We start from the raw sequence: 19509 nt of genomic DNA, 5'->3' as shown, positions 1-19509 counted from the left end.
AAAAACACAGACATTAAGAATTTCTTCCTGTGTAGACAGTGAGAAATGTTCTTTGGGAATGAAAACAATGAATATAGCCAAAGGTTTATGAAAGACTGACAGCTGTGGAGTTCCAGGACAAGACGGCTAATCCACAGAGGTGCAGCACAGAACAGCATTTGATTTTGGACCTAGCGAACTTGCAGTGGGCTCTGTTTGGACAGGTTTCTGGGTGGAGGAGAGAATGTAAGCTGCATGGCTGAGCCAAGATGGTCTAGGTACAAGAAGCTGTGTTGGTGTTGGGTCTCAGAGTCCTGGGGATGGGAATGGGCTAGAAATCATGTCTCCCCACTACACCTTTAGCTCTGACCCAAAACTAGGGGTCTGTCTCCTCTGTACACCACTGCTATGGATGGCCAATGGACAGGTTGTTGGTACACACTGCTCTGGATGCAATAAATTGGAATGGTCTGAAATACAAAACTCTTAAGTTGCCAATAGGATCCTGGGGTGATTTGAGTGAGAATGGCCCCCATAGGTTCATAAGTTTGAGTGCTTGGTCACCGCTGATGGAACTGTTTAGAAAGGCTTTGGAGGTGTGGTTCTGTTGGAAGAACCGAGTCACTAAGGGCTTTGAGTTTTCAAAGCCCTCCTGTCATTCCCACAGCTCTCTACCTAATACCTGCAGATCAAGATCTGAGCTCTCAGCTCTTCTTGTTTCCATGCCTTCTCTTTGACATAACACATTTTAACCCTCTAGAACCACACACGCAGTTATAGTGCTTTCTTTTATAAGTTGTCTTAGTCATGGTGTTTTATCATAGCAATATAAAAATAGTTAATATGGATCTGCAAGTGGGAAATAAAACTTACAACTTCATTTCCTGTACAATACTGTTAGAATAAGCATAAAATACCTTCACACTACAGGGTATATTCAGAATAAAAATTAATTTCATGTCTGGACTTGGAACTCGTAATGAAGGTAGTTCATTTTTTGATGAACAGAAATATTCTGAAATCCAAAGTCATCCAAGTCCCAAAACACTTCTTTTCCTAAGCAATTTGGCGATGAGGCACAGAAAACGCTCTCTACTTATCTGTTCATCATAGAGGAAAATGTGTTTAATAAAACTAAGCATAATGCATGTATGACGGGTGTAGTTGGATTTACTCCTCCTTTTGGACCTGTAAAGCACCACTCTCCACTTAGCTGGAAAAGCAGAACTGCAGATGGAGTATATAGCTTTGAGGGGACATCTGAGAAAAATCTATTTGCAGACCTTGACATCCTTATGAGTGTATACTTGCTGGTCTCTGCATCTACCTTTAGGCACTTGAAAGTAAGGAACATTTCTCAAAAGGCTGTCAATGGCCCCAGTTTCCAATAATCGCAACATGGCCATCCGTGTTCAGATGGCTGTTCCTATGATTTGTAGGTTCCCTTATGACAGAGGAAAGTGGTCTCAGCCTCCTAACAGTGAGGATGGTTTGCTTGCCTGAAATTACAGTCTTACTAATAAAACCTCTTATATGTTTTTCTTAGCTATTTTATACTGCACTGACAAGTTCAGATTAAGTTACCATCAGACATACAAAGTTCAGGCTAGTTTACTCTTTTCCTGCTTCTATATAAAACTGAAAATGTTATAAAACCTGAATTCCACCTCTCTTGCACTTGCCCCTAAGATGTGCTGATGCGGGGATCTCAGAGGATTTATGAAACACAGAAACAGAAACAACATAGCTAAATGACAAGACAGTGCTCTCTCCAGGGGCTCACCCATCCCCCCCCCACTGCTGGTGCTTCCTGTCCTTCCCTCAGCCCAGGTTCACTGCAGCGCTTTTGGTAGGGAAGTTTGAAAAGGCATCTTATGGTTTTTCATTTTGTTTTGTTCAGTCATCAAAACCGCACACTATAACTAATCTCTGCATACAATAAGCACTCTATAAATAAATAGCTTCACATTTCAGTTTTTCTAGATTGACTAAAAGTATTGATTGGGAAATGCATGACCCCATCATATACAAAATACATAACTTTTTTTTCTTTTCTTTTTTTCGGATCTGGGGACCGAACCCAGGGCCTTGCGCTTGCTAGGCAAGCGCTCTACCACTGAGTTAAATCCCCAACCCAATACATAACTTTATATTAAACATTTTTAATTAAAATTTGCCACAAAGAAGGAACCCTTAAAACTTGTGCAAATATCTTTACAGAATATAAAAGTCTGCTAGGCCTATGCAGAATAGTCAAGGTTAGGTCTATGCTCAGGAGTGTGGTGGCTGGGACACATGATCCTTGTACTTTCAAGATTTTGAAACAATTTCACAGATTCCCAAAGCTCTGCCTGTTGCCCTTTCACTGGCAGTGATTAATGCCCCTCTCCCCACATTCTCCCTAGAATCTGGAGTCTTCTGTTTTCCTACATGTAAGGTGTCTCTGTGTCTATGTGTTGTATATAAGCTAAACAATGTGTCTTTATCCTTTCAAAAGACATAACATTTTATGCCCACAACTCGGTGACCATTGATCAGGCTGGATGGTGCATCACCTAGAACAAACCTCTTCAATTGTGGTATGGGTAAGCATCTTTAAATAAATTCTCAACTAATATAAAGAGCCTCTCCATCATGATTCTCCTTAAGAAGACTGTGATCTGAAATTGTGTATGTAAACTTTCATTTTATTATTTTTGAAGTTTAATTCTGAATGCTGATGCTCATGTATTATTCAATAAACACGAAAGGCTTTGTATGCCTGGAGCCTGGTTCTCATTTCTACAATGTCACATCCTCTCAATGAAATCAATATGGCAACTTCAACTTTGTGAATTCAACAGGTTTTTAAGTCAGAGGACAAACATGTCATTGTGAAGAGGCTCTTCTATCTCTGGAAGAAGGACCTATGTAAGGGTCAACCAACCAAAGTAAAACTCAGGGAAATATCAAAATCAGAAAGTCAGATGGAGCTGCCCTTGAGGACAGTTAGGTATGACATTTGTAATGTAATCGGACAGTCTTCCAGGTCTACTTACTAAACCTCTCCAGAATTTGTTCAGTTAAAACATTTTAATGTGAGCACCTACTCACACTAATGACTCACATCACTAAGAGAATTCTTGCTGAGGATTAAAACACAGTCCAGCAATATACACCCTTAATACTCCCTGTAGGATACACCATACTAGCAAACTCATGTGAAAAATCAGGTGTGTTCATGAAGCAAATCCATGACCATTTGAAAGATGTTTCCTTCTCAGTGAGCAGGAAGTAATGCCAGGCTTCCGTTCCAAAGTGGTGGATGCTCTCTGGGGTGGAGAAGCTCAGGCCTGCCCTGTCCCTCTACCCCTCTACCTTGCTTTCCTTGACACAGATGTCAATAGGTATGCTCTTAGTCATTGAACATACTTTACCATGTTATCTAGAATCAATAAATAAGTTACTATTGATTTAAGACCATATTGGTTTTGTTATATAAGGTACTAAGGATCAAATTCAAAGTCTCCTACATGCCAAGAATGCTCTCTATAATTAAGAAACACCCTCAGCTCCCAGGGAATGTTCAATGAAATTGCAATAATTAAGGAAATCATCAGTGTTCTCAGAATTTGTAATTCATCTGCTTTGGAACCTGATAAAGCAGGAAAAGCTGTCAATCACAGCATTAGAATTCACACCCTGGTTGGATCTGTGTATCTCTCTCATCCTCATAGACTGGCTCTTGGTTTTCTCGTTTACAAACAAGGGGTGGGAGACTGAAGCTGTATCTGTTAATGTTTACTGCAAGCAACAGTTATTAGGATTAAATATTGAATGTTTATCACTGTTCATCTTGGAGGAAACCATTTTTTTGGCTATTATCTCTCCTATGGTGTTGGAAGGAACTGCAACCCATAAGCCCCTCCCCCAGTGGACTTCTCACACACTATGGTCCCATATTTGTCTGCCCCACATGATCTCTCAGGCACTTCCAGGAAGCTGAAAAAAGTTCTGAGAAAGTCCATGACACCACAGGACCTCTTATCTTCCAAGTTTGCCTAGGATAAACATTAACTCTTTCTTTAGCTACTCGTGATATTTTTTAAACTTCAAAAATGCCGTTGTTTTGAGTGAACAGAGAAAATGAGGACCATACACACAATGAAATATCCTTCTGTATACAAGGAATGGAATACCATCATTTAGGTCAAAATGGGTACTACTAGACAATTTTATAGAAAGTCAGACATGGAGAGGCAAATATTGAATGACCACAGAGCCAACTTGATTCTCAAGAGGCAGAATGGAATAGATACCAACAAAGGCTGAGGAGAGGGGAAGAAATAGAGGGAGGTTGTGTTATGGGTACCAAAATAGTGCCAGCTGGCTAGAATGAGTACTAGTGTAGCACAGTATGGGAAGAGTGTGTGTGTGTGTGTGTGTGTGTGTGTGTGTGTGTAGGGGTTGGGGGTGGGTTCACCACAATTCATAACATATTTTAGAGGGAACTAGGAAAAACCATATTGAAAGATTTTCAACAAGAAGATATGTAAGGCTGGGGAGATGATTTCTGCTCCTTTTGTGAAATGTCTGCTGTCCAGGCAGAGAAGCACTTGAGCTTTATCTTAGCATCCAGGTAAACTACAGGGCATAGTGGTATATGCTTTTAATCCTATAACAGGAAGGTAGGAGCATTCAGATTCTTAGAACCCTCTAGCCAGATCAAAAAGCTGAATTGGCAATCTCCAGTAATGAAAGAAACCCTCTTCAAAAAACACGGTGGGCAGTTCCTAAGAAACAATCCTCCAGATTGATCTTTGTCATTCACACAAATATACATATATGGACAGGTACACACACAGGCACATCTCATTCTTAGCATACAAAGAAATTATCAATACTTTCAAATTTTGCAATAGTTTTAGCCTGATTTAATCCCTACCTGTTTCATACCAGGAATTATCACAATTAAAAAAAAAAAACAAATGTGGTGTTTCTGGTGTTTCTTAGTGTTCTATTACTGCAAAGAGACACCATGACCAAAGCAACTCTCATAAAAGAAAGCATCTAACGAGGGATTGCTTACAGTTTTAGAGGGTTAGTCTGTGGTACTTGTGGAAAGCAGACCAACATGTCACTGGAACAGTAGCTGACAGCTCTACCTTATGGGAAGACAGAGAGAGTCACTGGGCCCAGCATGGGCTTCTGAAAATCAAAAGTCCACTGCCAGTAACACACCTGCTCCAAAAAGGCCACACTTCTGAATTCTTCCCAAACGGTTCCACTGGAGACCAAGCAAGCATTCAAAGATATTATCATTCACACCACCATAGATGAACACTAAATATGATGAAAGTTTTCCATGGATCTTGGTGCAGTCAGGGAAGCTGAGGCAGAAGGATTGTGAGTTTGAAGCCAGTCTAACAGACACAGTCTAATAGAAAGCTACAGAGCAGCCTGCGTAATGCAGGATCACACTATTCAACGCTAAACACTGCCTGGGCCATCAATTCTTGATGCTGCTGTGAGCCTGGCCTGAGCCAGTTCATAGCCTGCTTGGAGATGAGGTACCGGCTGCATATTTAATTTCACTTGCTTTGCAGCTCAGGCTCCTTTTTGTAATCTATGGACAGCAAGCCATGAGGCAGATCACATTACTGAGAAAGCCAGTTGCTAGCAAACCTCCCCAAAGATCTTTCATGAAGGAGCTCTGCTGCCTCTCTGCCCCCATAATGTTCCTGGGAATTCACCCAGATCTAAATCAATTGTGTTGTGAATCCTTGTGCATTTTAGTATGCACTACCTACCTGTCATATTCTGAACTCATGACATTGCATCTATAGGAAATGCCAAGGTGTCCTGCCACTCTGCACTTTTGTCTCTCACCTGTCTCTCTGCTCCCTGCCTCACTTCTGCCTCTTCTCACCTGTCTCTCTGCCATACTTCTGTCTCTCTGATGCCCTGGTTGACACCCTTCCTCTCCTCAATTCCACCTCCCCACATACTGTCTCTCTGAGTCCCTGCTTCATATCCCTGACCCTCTGCACCTCACCTTAGCATCCCATTTCTCCATCTCCTCTGTTCTCCTTATGTTCTGCATCTCACTTTTCAAAGTATCATTCTGATTTCAAAGTGCTTCAAGTTCATACAAAACCGTTTCTGCCTTTTCATGCCACAAGGGCAAGCTGGGCAGTGAGATACCAGGAACCACAGTCACCACCACCACTTCCCAAAGGACTCATTCTTTTTGGTGTGTGTGTGTGTATGTGTGTGTGTGTGTGTGTGTGTGTGTGTGTGTGTGAATATATGGGCACGTGTATTTATGTGTATGTTGGGGACACTTATGCACTTAACTATGTATGCTTGTGGAAGCCAGAGGTCCACCAGGAGTGCCATTCCTCAAGGTGCTAACACTTTGTTCAGTAGATAGTTTTACTCACTTTTATTTTTTAATGTGTGTGTGTGTGTGTGTGTGTGTGTGTGTGTGTGTGTGTGTGTGTGTGTGCCTTCATGAGTTTATGTGCACCACATACAGGCAGGAATTCATTCAGGACAGAGTTGCTGGTGGTTGTGAGCTGCCTGACTGGAATCTGAATGCCCTTCAAGAGCAGTAAGTGCTACTACTACTGAGCCATTTTTTTCCAGCTTTGTTTGTTTGGTTGTTTGGTTGTTTTGGTTGTTTGGTTGTTTGGTTGGTTTTGACACTAAGTTTCTCATTGACCTAGAACTCACCAATTAGGTTATGCTGGCTGGCCAGGGATTCTCTTACTGCAGCCTTCCCCCAATGGATATTCTACGTCCAAGCAACCACTCTCAGCATCTTTTGTTTTTTAATGTCTATAACAGGATTAATATGAGAAATACCTCATCTTTCCACAGCAAGCACTATAGCACCTGAACTCTCCACAGCCCCCTCTGGGGGGACCCATTTCTTACCTCTAGGCCTTTGAGGATTCTGTCTTAACACTGTTTATCAAAGAAAGGCCCTTCCTTTGACCTCTAGAGGGGTCCCCAGCTGAGAGGTAAAACCAGGGTCACATAAGGAGCCCAGGCAAGCATATGCCTAATCAGAATATGGTTTTTCTCACTTTTACCCAGGTTCCTTATGATACTCTGGAAGCTGGCAGGGCTTCAGGGCATAGAGGACAGAGAGTGTTCATTTTCCTGCTGGCTGCCTCTTCCCCACAAAGGTCAGCACAGGAAGCAATCAATTAAGCCATATGTGGCTCTTACAAATTAGTCCCCATTTGTCTTGGCATTTCTAAAGATAATGCATCCCAGAATAGAACATAACAGAAAGAGGAAGGGAGGGAGAGAGGGAGGGAGGAAGGGGAAGAGAGAGAGAGAGAGAGAGAGAGAGAGAGAGAGAGAGAGAGAGAGAGAGAGAGAGAGAGTTGATCTGCAAAATGAACTGTGCAGGAAAGGTCCTAAGAAGTCTGTATGATTCCCTAAATCCCTTGACGCTTGGGCATATTTAGTCCTATTTGTCATCAGAAGAAAGCCTCAGGACATGGACACTGGGACAGCTAGAGTCACTCATCACCTCTACACATCTCAAAAACAGCTGCCAAACAGTGATTGACCAGTGATGCCAAAAGTAGAGGAGCTTGCAGTATTTGGGTCCCTGAAATGTGGCTTGGTAACCACCTGGTCTCTATTTGCAGGTTTGCCCACTACTGGGACCCAATGGCAGATGTGTTCTGGGACGCTGGAAAGGAAAGCAACCTAGGCAGCTGTGAGACTTCAGCCAAACTGCAAACCCAGAGCAAAGGCTGAGAGGTTCCTAGAGGTCTGGGCAGATCACTGCAATGCTCTGAGAGCAAAGACCTATGCTCAAGTGAGAAACTTACATTACTACCAAATGTGCAAGCACACACACACACACACACACACACACACACACACACACACACACACACACACACACACGCTCTGTAAGCTACTAAAGGTAATGAATTTCCTCTCTCAGAGTTCTGGAAAAGAAAAGTCTTTAAGTAAGATGTCAGCACTGTCACCAGGACAGAGTCTTTCCTTTCCTCTCCTAGCTTCTGGTAGCTCCTGATACCCCTTGACATGTGGCCACATCAATCCAAGCTGTAACTATATCTTTCCCTGTTCTGCTGACTTCAAATATCCAGCTTTATGTTTGCCATTATAGGGGTTGGGGGTCAGAGGATACCCGGGAGAACCTCAAAATGGCATCTCAGCCGCATTTTCAAAAAACTTTTAATAAGCACATCAGCACTCCAAGCTTCCAGGGGTCTGTGGCTCTGGGGAGCTAGCTTCTCAGAACACTGTGTGGGAAGGTCTATAAGGTCTTCTGTTCTGACACCCTGTGAATGGATGCATGCAAAACCATGGGTGTTCTCATGGCAACCATGAAGAGAAAAGCTGCAGGAGGGGCAAAGAGCTAAAGTCCAACAGACTGGAGACTGCAAAGTGTTCCTCACAGACAGAAATAACCACAGCACACAGGATAAGACCACATGGCAACTGCATGCTGGGCAAAACCCCCAGAGCATTTCTGCTCTGTGACCTCACTTTCTTCCTGGAGGCTGAACAGATGGGAAGACAGGCACATGCACATCTGGGCCGAGCTCTCAGTGTCAAGACCTTCATAGTGTGGTGAGTCTCTGGCACCTGCTACCCTCCACTAAGTACTTGTTCTTCAAGCACAAATGTCCTCTCTCACAGAATGCCAACCTGCCCCTGCACAGAAAATCTAGCTTTCTCATAGGTAGAGCTAGGAAGGTGCTGCTAAACACAGGAAAGCCTTTCTGTTAAGTAACTTTCACGTAATCGGAAACACAATTAATAGGCTCATAACTACAAACAAATGAAGAACAATGGACATAACACAAGCAAAGATCTTTTTTTGTTACATTTATTTATTTCATATGTATATATGCATCTTGGTTAGGGTTTTACTGTTGTGAACAGATACCATGATCAAGACAACTCTTATAAGGACAACATTTAATTGAGCCTGATTTACAGGTTCAGAAGTTCAGTCCATTATCATCAAGGTGGGAGCATGGCAGCATCTAGACAGGCATAGTGCAGGAGGAGCAGAGAGTTCTACATCTCCATCTGAGGGCTGCTTATAAGACTGATTTCCAGGCAGCTAGGACGAGGGTATTAAAGCCCACAGTGACATACCTAGTCCAATAGGGCCACACCTCCTAATAGTGCCACTCCCTGGGCCTACCATATACAAATCATCATATTCCACTCCCTGGCTCCCATAGGCATATCCAAACATATGAGTCTAGGGGATCCATACCTACACATAGCATAATAAAAGTACATTTAATCCAACATGCAAACTCCCCATAGTCTATAGCAGTTTCAACAATATTAGAAGCCCAAATTCAAAGTCTCTTCTGAGATTCATCCAATCATTTAACTGCAATTCCCAAGCAAGACAGGAAACCAGCTGGGAAACTTTAAACTCTGCATCTCCATGTCTGATGTCAAAGCAGTCTTCAGATCTCCAACTCCTTTTTCATCTTTATTGACTCTAACAAACTTCTTTCTCTTAGGCTGGTTCCACTCCCTGTTAGCTGCTTTCCTCAGCAGATAACCCATGGATCTGGCATTTCAAACATCTTGGGGTTTCCAAGGCAACTTCAATGTTACAGCTACTTGTTTCAAGGTCTAGGATCCACACATGATCTTCTGGGCTCCTCCAAAGGGCCGGTGGTGTCACTTCTCCAGATGAGCCCTCTGTAGCTCTCTAAGATCAGGTAGATCCACTTCACTGCTGATGCTGCTTTTGGTGATCATCCCATGGTACTGGCATCTCCAATCCTCTGGGGTCTGATGCTGCAACTAGACCAATTGTCCCTCATAGACTGTCTTCATAATGCCAAAGCCCCAGATCCTTTGCATGACCCCTTTTGTCTTGGGTCATCAACTGTAACTGAGGCTGCACCTTCACCATGGCCTTCCATGGCCTCTCACAGTGCCAAGACTCAGCTGCTCTTCATGACCCACCCATTCATGCCTTCAAAACCAGTACCACCTGGGTGACTCTTACACTGAGAGGCCAAATCTTTTAAGTTCAGACTCCATTTTACAGAACCTGACCTATGTTTGAATTCAGGTAAACTGACAGACTGGTACCTAGCATTAGTTTCCAAGTTGCTCCCCAACAAAAACTGAGCCTAGTTCCAGTCTCTAGGCTAATCCCCAACAAGACCAGCATCTCCAAGTTACACCCTCAACAAGACCAGCATCTCCAGGTTATTACCCCAACAAACCTGTACCCCCAGGTTACAACTCCACCCCCTGCCTAACAACCACCAATGCAGAGGGGAGCAGAAATTAAGTTTATGTTATGACTCCCAGCACCAGTCAATTATGTTAAAGGCCACAGTAGTTTTTTAATTACATGCTTGCATACTTATCCCTCCTGCTTGCTGTTTACTATAAAGCTTTGCCTTGATAGACATTCAGGGCTCTCCACCACCACGACCAAAACCATCCTGGGTGAAGGCAGCATTGGAGGGGCCCAAGTTATCTCCAACAGAATAAAGACCCTGCTGTGAGTTGCATCAGATTGGCTCCTGTCTGTTTTTTGGTGACCACTAATATTTCCCTGGCACTACAACACATGACCAAATAAAGCTGCAGCAGTAGGTATAACCTTAGCTATCTCTGGAACACAGTTTCTTTGTGCTCTCAGAAAACACTTCCCAAAAGACTTCAACTCAGTGACACTGGTCTCTTCTTAATCACATCTAATTTCTTAGCTCCAGCTAACCAGCATCAATTGTCCCAGTAGTCTCCTCTCCATTTGGCTATAAGGCCAGAGCCACGTGGCCAAAGCTGCCATGTTATCCTGCTTTCAGGAGCTAGAACATGTCCCCTTGTTCTATTCCATAATCCCTAGCTTCCTCTTTTCCATCTCCTTCACTGCCTAAGCTTGGCTATCCTGATCTTGCTTTGTAGATTGACCTTGAACTCAGAAATCTGCATGTCTGTCTCCTAAAATAAAAGGTGTGTGCTACCATGCCTAGATTTAAGATTTTCTTCGCCTAGAACTTGCTCTGTCTCAGGCTGGTCTTGAAGTCAGAGATCTGTTTGGCTTTATCTCCCTGGATTAAAGGTATGTACCATCATGCCAGGATCTAAACTTAGCTGGGTAGAATCTTACCCAAAAGTTCCACTACCTTAATGTGTTATCTCCTTGAACACAGGATTCAGCTCCATTTCACTTCCTGGTTCTCCCTTTAATACTTGCACCAAACCATATATTTTATATTTTTCCTTTCTCAGTTTGCTACGCATGTTTAAAATGCTCTTCATGAAACTTAACCAGGGGACAATGTCTATGAGGGGCATTTCTGAGACTTCCTTTATCAGTGAGATTAATCTCAGTCTCTTCACCTTAGCCTCAGGCAGACTTTTCAGACAAGGGCAGAAGTAGCCACATTCTTCACCAAAATACGACAAAAACAGTCTCTAAGCCACATATTGAAATTCTCCACTGAAACCTCTTGAGCCAGGTCTGCACAATTCAAATCATTTTCAGTAACAAAGTCTTCCATATTCCTACTAGGAAAGTCCATTATGTCTCATCTAAAGCACTCCACTGCTTTCCAAATCCAAAGTCTCCAAATCCATATTCTTCCAAACAAAAGCATTGTCGGGCCTATCACAGCAATACCCCAGTCCCTCATAGCAACTTCTGTCTTCATTGGTGTTTTACTGCTATGAACAGACACCATGACCAAGGCTACTCTTATAAAGGACAACATTTAATTGGGGCTGGCTTATAGGTCCAGAGGTTCAGTACATTATCATCAAGGTGGAAGCATGGCAGCATCTAGACAAGCATGGTGCAGGAGGAACTGAGAGTTCTACGTCTCCATCTGAAGGCTTCTAGAAGACTAACTTCCTGGCAGCTAGGACTATGATATTAAAACACACACACACAGTGATACGTCTAATCCAACAAGACCACATCTCCTAATAGTGCCACTCCCTGGGCCAAGTATATATAAACCATCACAGTATGTATATATGGACACTCGTGTATGCACTCTGTAGAAAAACTTGCGAAATCAGTTCTCACTTTCTGTCATGTAAGTTGCAAGAATCAAACTCAGGTCATGAGGCTTGGCTGGAAGAACCTTTACCCAAGAATCCATCTCATTGGTCCATGTAAAGTTTTTAAGTGAACATCTGAAGCTCACTGCCTGGTTCTAGCAAAAAAGTATTCTTTAATCATCTTTGAATGTAAGATGGGAAGTTTGACTATGACTACCACCTAAGGGCTACTAAGCAGAGTGAACATTCTTAGACCCTCAAGCACAACAGCTTATCTGGGGCCTTAGGAGAACTTCTGTACCTTCCCTAGTTCACACATGACATGAAACATTCACACAAATGCCACCAATATGTCACATTGTGTGTGTGTGTGTGTGTGTGTGTGTGTGTGTGTGTGTGTGTGTGTGTGTGTGTCCTGCCATCCTAGATACTGGTCTATCTGAGTCCTGTCGCCCTATCTCTTTGTACAGATGAGATATAAGATCTGTTTGCAGCCAGCAGATCGTGTTCTTGATTATGTAATCAAGAAACAGATTTCTTTTGTTTGGGCCAATGCATGCCTTGGGATCTGTGTATTCCAGCAATGAGTAATTCCTAATTAAAAACAGCCATAAAGGTTAAAACTGGTAAAATGAAATGTCATCTGACAGCAGTACTTTGGACTGTTTGGAGTGCCCTGCAGAGGTCTTGGCTAATGTCAGAGTGGCTAGGAGTGAGTTCCCAAGAATAAGAAACATACAGCAGAGATGTCACGGAAGTCTATCTCTGTCAGGGTCATAGTATTACAAAGTAGGTTGGGTTCACCCAAGAAAGAAATTTCATTTATGAAATGCATAAGAACTAGTGTGTCTCTGTGCAGGTAGGAGTTTTCAGATTATGAAAAGACTTAATATGTTTTAGCACTGGGGACCCTAATCAGGAATGTAAGGGCGGCCCAGCAAATGACAGGAGTAGAGACAAGGCTGTTTGTCTTGATGGGTTCTTGAAAAATAGACTATTATATTCCCAACACTGTACTGACTAAGCCCCAGCTTTATGATGGCTGAAACACAGTCCTGATATGATAGGATAAAACAAGGTTTACCCGTGTCCCAAAGCTGGCAAATTGTACAGAGAAGTTTTGATGTGTAGGGATCGTAAAGTCTGGGCAGACATATTGGGTTATCAAAATGGCTTTCCCTTAATTGCACAAGTGTGAAAAAGGATCATCATCAATTGAGTGAATAATTTGTCTCAAAATTTCAATGAAATGTACAGCTCTAAGACATATTTTGAGAAGGGAATATATCATACAGTCAGTCAGCATCTGTATCTGATGTACATTTTTATTTATAATAACTCTAGTATATGGGACCTTAGCATAACCACAGAGATATGAGCTTACTCTAACCATAAAATCCTGGTGGAGAGAGAAGGCACAGTGGTGTTTAATGTATTTGTCCTGGCTTTCCACAGTGCTCAACATGGACATGGTCCAGAAGTATGGACATACTTGGCTAGAGAATCATACCAGGGCTGGGAAACAGACTTCCCTAAATGGGTATGCTCAAGGTCACCACATCCCTGGATAATTTACTAAAAGACTGAAGTAGAGCAGGGTGGTAAGTGAGTTGAGAATTTCCTAGATTTTCTGTGCAACAAAAGTCAACTGGACAAACAAATGACAGGGGAGGGTGGAAGTGACCAGAAGACGGAAGTGTCCTTTCCCGTTTCCTCTCTATATAACACAGTTCTACAAAACATCCACGGTGACTGGCGATTTTTGGTTCCAGAGAGTCAAAACAAAAAACTAGGGTTAGTGCCATAAACATGGGGGAGACCAGTCATTCTGGAATATCTGCTCTCATGGTTGCCTAGGATACAAGGGAGCCCAGATTTTGAAACACAGTGTGTACTGTGAATGAGTGATTAGAGTCTTCCACATTAGTCTGAGGAAGAGTTACAAGGTAGCACCAAGCCCGGCCTCCCCTGCTGCAGAAGGCCAAAACAGAGAGGAGCAGACATGGCCAGTGGTAGGGGGCTAGAATGGGATACATATGAACTCAGGTAAGGTAATTAAGTAGTTGTTTTTCTGGAATCTAAGGCTAAATGGAGGCCCCTCTCACTGAGACATTTATTTTTGTGACTTCTTCCCAAGATTCTTAATTATTATGTGAAGACATCCTATCAGTTTATTCTATCTGTGCCTCCCAAGATGCTTCTACAGTTGTACCTTGCTAAAGGACAAACAGGAAAAGCATCTGGACTGCTCCTATATGATCATGCACTGTTTAATAAAGTACAGGATTACAATGCTACAATCCACAATCCCAAAGAAGGTAACAGGGAGGCCCCAAGGGAGGATGCTTGAATATCACTCAGAAGGGGATAAAAATAGACATTGGAGGTGAATAGATGGAGGGAACTGTATAAGAAAGGGGATGTTAATCAGGTGTTGGGAGATCAGGCTGGTGAGAGTGAAGGGGTGGAGAAGGCTAGAAGAGAAAACAGAAATACAGAAATCAATGGGGGACATCTCTTGGATGAATTGGAGACCTGGGATTGCGGACGCTACCAGGAGTTCATGGAGGTGACCATAGCTGAGATTTCTGGCTGCTGGGGATCTGGAGACTGAAGTGCCCACCTCCTGTAGTGGTGGAACTTCCAGTGGAGAGAGACACCAACCTACCCATAATACACCAAATCTGTCCTGCTTATACGATAACCTAGATAAAGAAGGAGTAGAGAATGATGGAATGACCAAACAATGACCAGCTCAACTTGAAACCTACTGAATGGGAGAGAGTCAACCCCTAACACTGTTAATGATACTCTGTTGTACTTGCAGAGAGGAGCCATAACTGTCATTTGAGAGGTTTCATTCAGCAGCTGAAGGATACAGATTTAGTGGTCCACAGCCAAACATTAGGCAGAGCCCAGAAGACTTGTGGAAGAGTCCAGGGAAAGACTGAAGGAATCAGAACAGTCAAGAACACCACAAGAAGACCTACAGAGATAACTAACCTGGGATCATGGGAGCTAACAGAGACTGAACCACCAAGCAAGAAGCATGCAGGGGCTGGGCCTAGGTTCCCTACACAGTTGTAGCAGACATATAGCTTGGTCTTCATTGGGTCCCTTAATAGTGGGGTAAGGGTCTTTTTTGACTCTGTTGCTGGCCTTTGGATCCTGTTCTCCTGCCTTGTTAGCCTCAGGAGGAAAGGATGTGCTTAGTTCTACAGTGACTTGATGTGCCAGGGTGGGCTGGGTGCCCATGGAGAGCTTCCACTTCTCCTCAGAGAAAGGAGGGAGTAATAGGAGGAGGAGTATTTGAAGATGGGACTAAGAGAAGAGGAGCAAGATGACTTCAATCTAGATATAAAGTGAATAAATAAAAAAGAAAAGAAACAAACAGAAAGGGAAATCTAAATGCTTCAAGTACATCATCCCACTTAAAATGCAAAGCTAGCATCAACCTTTATATCACTAGGTAGTAAATCATACAGGGCCACATGCAGTTGTGCACAGTGTAGATCCTGTCAGGATATGTTTTATGATTGAACACCATTAAGCCTAAACTAAAAAGTATCATGAAACTGACAAAATACTCCTAAAACTTCTGAATGGAAAGCATAATTCCAGGTCCAAAGAAACGGAAGAAGATTCTTGCAAAGTCACATTCATAAGATTTTGAAAACAGGTCTACTGGGAGTGGACAAGCACTGTCTCCCCAACCTCAACAGCCTACCCACTTTTCTCTTTCCCTAGACTGACAAGGTAACATTATTGTGCTGGGTTGTCACCTGCCTCCCTGGCTTTGATAGGGAAGAGTGCTTCCAGATACAGAACAGCTATGTTCAGGAGTGTTTCAATAACTGTGTGGTCACCATGGAGAGAAACATTCCATGTGTCTAATGCTAATTCCCTGACACTTAGAGAAAGAGCATTGGAAGTAATGCCTGTCTTAAGACACTGTGGGAGCTCTAAGTCCAAAGAGGAAAGACAGAAAAAAAAAACCTGGGAAAACCCAGAAACTCCCCTTTCCCCCTTAGAACAGTGTTTCTACCCTCAGGAATAAAGACAATAGTACTTAGCCTGGGGCTAAGTCCTCAAGGGCTTTTCCTTTTCTATTTCATCAAGTCCAGTGATGTCATCCTTGTTTGGGTCTTATTTGGCCAGTTGTGGTTGTGATACTTTATGGGTGCAGCTTCTGACATTACTAAAAGAATTGATCTCATGGCACACTCCCTTCTCTTTCTCTCCAACAATTCCCCAGTGTTCCCCGAGCCTTAGATGCAGATAACTAAGGAATCCTGGAAGTAGGAGATATAGTCTTCCCTCATGAAAAGACCACACCAACTTGCTATCCAGTACCAAATGCTCAGTCCTGAAAATGTTTATAAAGATAACTGTATACAGACTGGAGCATGTTATAGTTAAGAATACAAATGCATATGTGCACACAATAGCAATTAAAGAAAAAGAGGCCCTGAATTTGAAAGAGAACAAGGAAGGGTACTTGGGAAGGTTTGAAGGGAGGAAAGAGAACAAAGAAATGTTGTAATTACAATATTAATTTTAAGAAAAGAAATAAATACCAGCAGATGTAGGGAATTCTTCATCTTGATGAACCAGATTCTGTTGGGAAAGAATCCCAGAATGAAAAGAGCTAAATCCACCCTAGCATAATTTCTGCCTGTGCCAAGAGGTCCTTGCTTCCTCCTGTCCCAGAAAAATACCTCACCTTTGAAAACGATCCCAGTGGAGTCCAGACTGCCCTGCCCATGGCACCACTGATGGGAAAGACAATCGTGGTACTAAATTTGCCATAGGATCTCTGATACGATATGTTTGGTCTGTCTGACTACTATTGAAAAGAAGGGTTTCTCAAGCTTCTCTGGGACTCAGGACACCCAAGACCACATTCAAGACATGTGCTACTATCAGGAGTGGTGAGGGAATCCTATATCTTGCAAACCATTCTCCTCAGAATCACTGTAACCTTGTGAATTGACCTTTATGTCCTTTGTTGGCTTGGTCTGGTTGGGAGAGATAGGAAAGCAGAAGAAGCTCATGGCACAGGATTACCACCATTAAGACCAAGAAACAGAATGCACAGGTACACACATACATGCTCTTAAACATATATGCATGTGGGTATCATTTGCACATGAATGGATAAGGATTCATAGGCACAGGCATGTACTTTTTCACATCAAAAGGAGACAGAACTTATGCTTTTTCTGCTCTAATCTTGTTCTGAAAAATGTAAACTGCATATGCATACATAAATATCTCTCTATATGTGCATGTGCACATCTATATGTATAAAAATGCACATTCTTCTTTTCTCTCTTCATGTTAACCTTGCCCCTACAATATTCACTGATGGAGGCTGTCTTTTACTCTGCTTTATAAACTGAGAAGCGAAGCCTGTTTGGGGAGGCAAGCATCTCCTAGATCACAGGCCTCCTTAACACGAACCTCATGCCTCAGTTATCTCTTGGACCTTTGTGCAGTGGCTCACCAAGCCCCATCAGTGCTATCTCTTGTTTTAGAATATGTCTGTAGCATGAATTTTGTATCTTCATATATCCACCTTATGGAAACATTCTATATATGAAAGAAACTGTTTCTCTCCTTTAAGAATGTGAATTTCCTAGTTTTTAAAAATAGAAATACAACTTAATTTCAGAATTGAGGTTCAATGAAGGTGATAAACATGGAGCAGTTACATGTAAGGAGCTGCCACACTTTTGTGGTCTTATTCAGCTTTTGGAGGCTGGTGACAATCTCCCTAGTAAACTCATAAAAGGGCATCATCAACCTGTGACTTGACACATGTTTGCAGCCAGCTCTGCTGTATGTATGGGTGTCATAGTGCATTGTAAGTCTGCCAGGATGACTACCACCAATGACTGTTGGTCTCACCTCAGTTTAACATGTTTCTTTCATATTCCTGACAGTCTGTATGCTTGTTCACTCTTTGAGTTGTCCTTCAGACCAATTTTATTTTCTTACTGGTTCCCTCAAAAGCTAATTTAGCTTAATAATGTCTTCTGCACATGTGCCCTGACAATAAAATGGTTTTGCTCATATTTCATAATGCCATCTGACTGAATACAAGAAAAAGGAGTGCTTATATGTCCCATGTGGCCACAATCACTGGGGATGATAAAAATCTAACTTGACAGGTCATAATGCCTATGCTCCAGAACAGCCCCTGTGCGATGCCACCTGCACTTGGACCATTAAGTAGTGCAGCCTTGGATCAGCTTTCCTTGTCTTTATACAACACTAAAGCACATTAGGAGGTCAAGATGTCATTCAGTACATCATAAAATACTTCATTTTACAGAGAAGGTGATAATAGCGGAAACTAGATACTTCTCTGCTTTAGTTTAAATGTGTTCCTTAAATATTCATGCTCTGATCTATATACTGATGGCATTTGGAGGTAAAGTGTGAGGCACATGATCAGGGTAAGAAGAAGTCATGAAGGCAGAGCCTCCATGATGGCATTAGCGTCCTCATGGAAGAAGAGAATTCCAATCCCTGCGTCCTCATGTGATAGGCACTCTCATGTCCTTCAAGAATGCTCTGTCTGTATGCTTCTATCATGTTCTTAGACTCCCCAGTCTCCAAAACAAGGAAGTGAATGGATCTCTGTTCTTTACAAATCACCTAGCCAGAGGCACACCATTGTATAAGTAGAGGGTGGATTGGCCAGACACGTTTCCCTCACTTGGAGGCTGACACTGTATATCTAATGTTCTCCCTCCAAGCCCCTCTGATCTAGGTGGCACTGGTCCACCTTGAATCCAGAATACTAAATCGTTAGTAAACCTCATACGCGCTGTATACAGATAGTAATACTCTCCTTGGACCAGAAAGGCAGAGTTGCAGTCGGGGATTTGGCTGGGGTGGTGATGCATGCTGATCTAGTCATGCAAATAAAACGCTAGGTGACATTTATTCATCTGTTGGTTGATACATGCAACATGTGAACACTATTTTTTTCTTTTGGTGGTCAGAAAGGATATTCATCAAATACATCCTTACTTTCTCATAGTCAGACTGGGTTGAAGAAATTTGCATCTGTTGCTTCTTTAGATTCTGTTTGTCTCAATGACCTATGGCATGATGCAAGTACATTTGTCCACACAGCATGAGTGTAGCTGAGCCCAAGATTCCCATTCGTGATATAGAGGAGAAAACCTGAGGCGGCATGTGTGTTATGGAATTACTTTACTATCTAGTTACATCCCCAGTCCTGCAAAATTTTAAAAAGATACACATTTATATTTCCCTACAACTTGAAGAATTTAAAAGGATATAATCAAGAAAAACATAACAAAAAAATCACACAGGTGAAAACACTGCATTTTCATAGGGCAGAGCAGACAGGGCTACAGAAAAAAAAGTCTGTGTGTTTGAGTCCCAATTCACATGGAGCCCATTCTTCATCACACTTGTCCAGTGTAGTTACAGTGGCAGTTCCTCCAGCACAGAAAC

General features: G+C 42.5%; 1 protein-coding gene across 1 annotated transcript in view; it reads right to left on the bottom strand.

Annotated features, from left to right (window-relative positions):
• The window catches only part of Gabrg3 (gamma-aminobutyric acid type A receptor subunit gamma3), a 599492-nt gene that overhangs the window by 477876 nt on the left and 102107 nt on the right, over window positions 1–19509 (bottom strand). The gene's annotated exons all lie outside the window — the stretch shown is intronic.

This window comes from Rattus rattus, chromosome 2 (genome assembly GCF_011064425.1).
Source record: "Rattus rattus isolate New Zealand chromosome 2, Rrattus_CSIRO_v1, whole genome shotgun sequence".
In the NCBI taxonomy this organism is placed as follows: Eukaryota; Metazoa; Chordata; class Mammalia; order Rodentia; family Muridae; genus Rattus; species Rattus rattus.
Note: the sequence above shows the minus strand (reverse complement) of the source record. Positions and strands in the feature narration are given on the sequence as shown.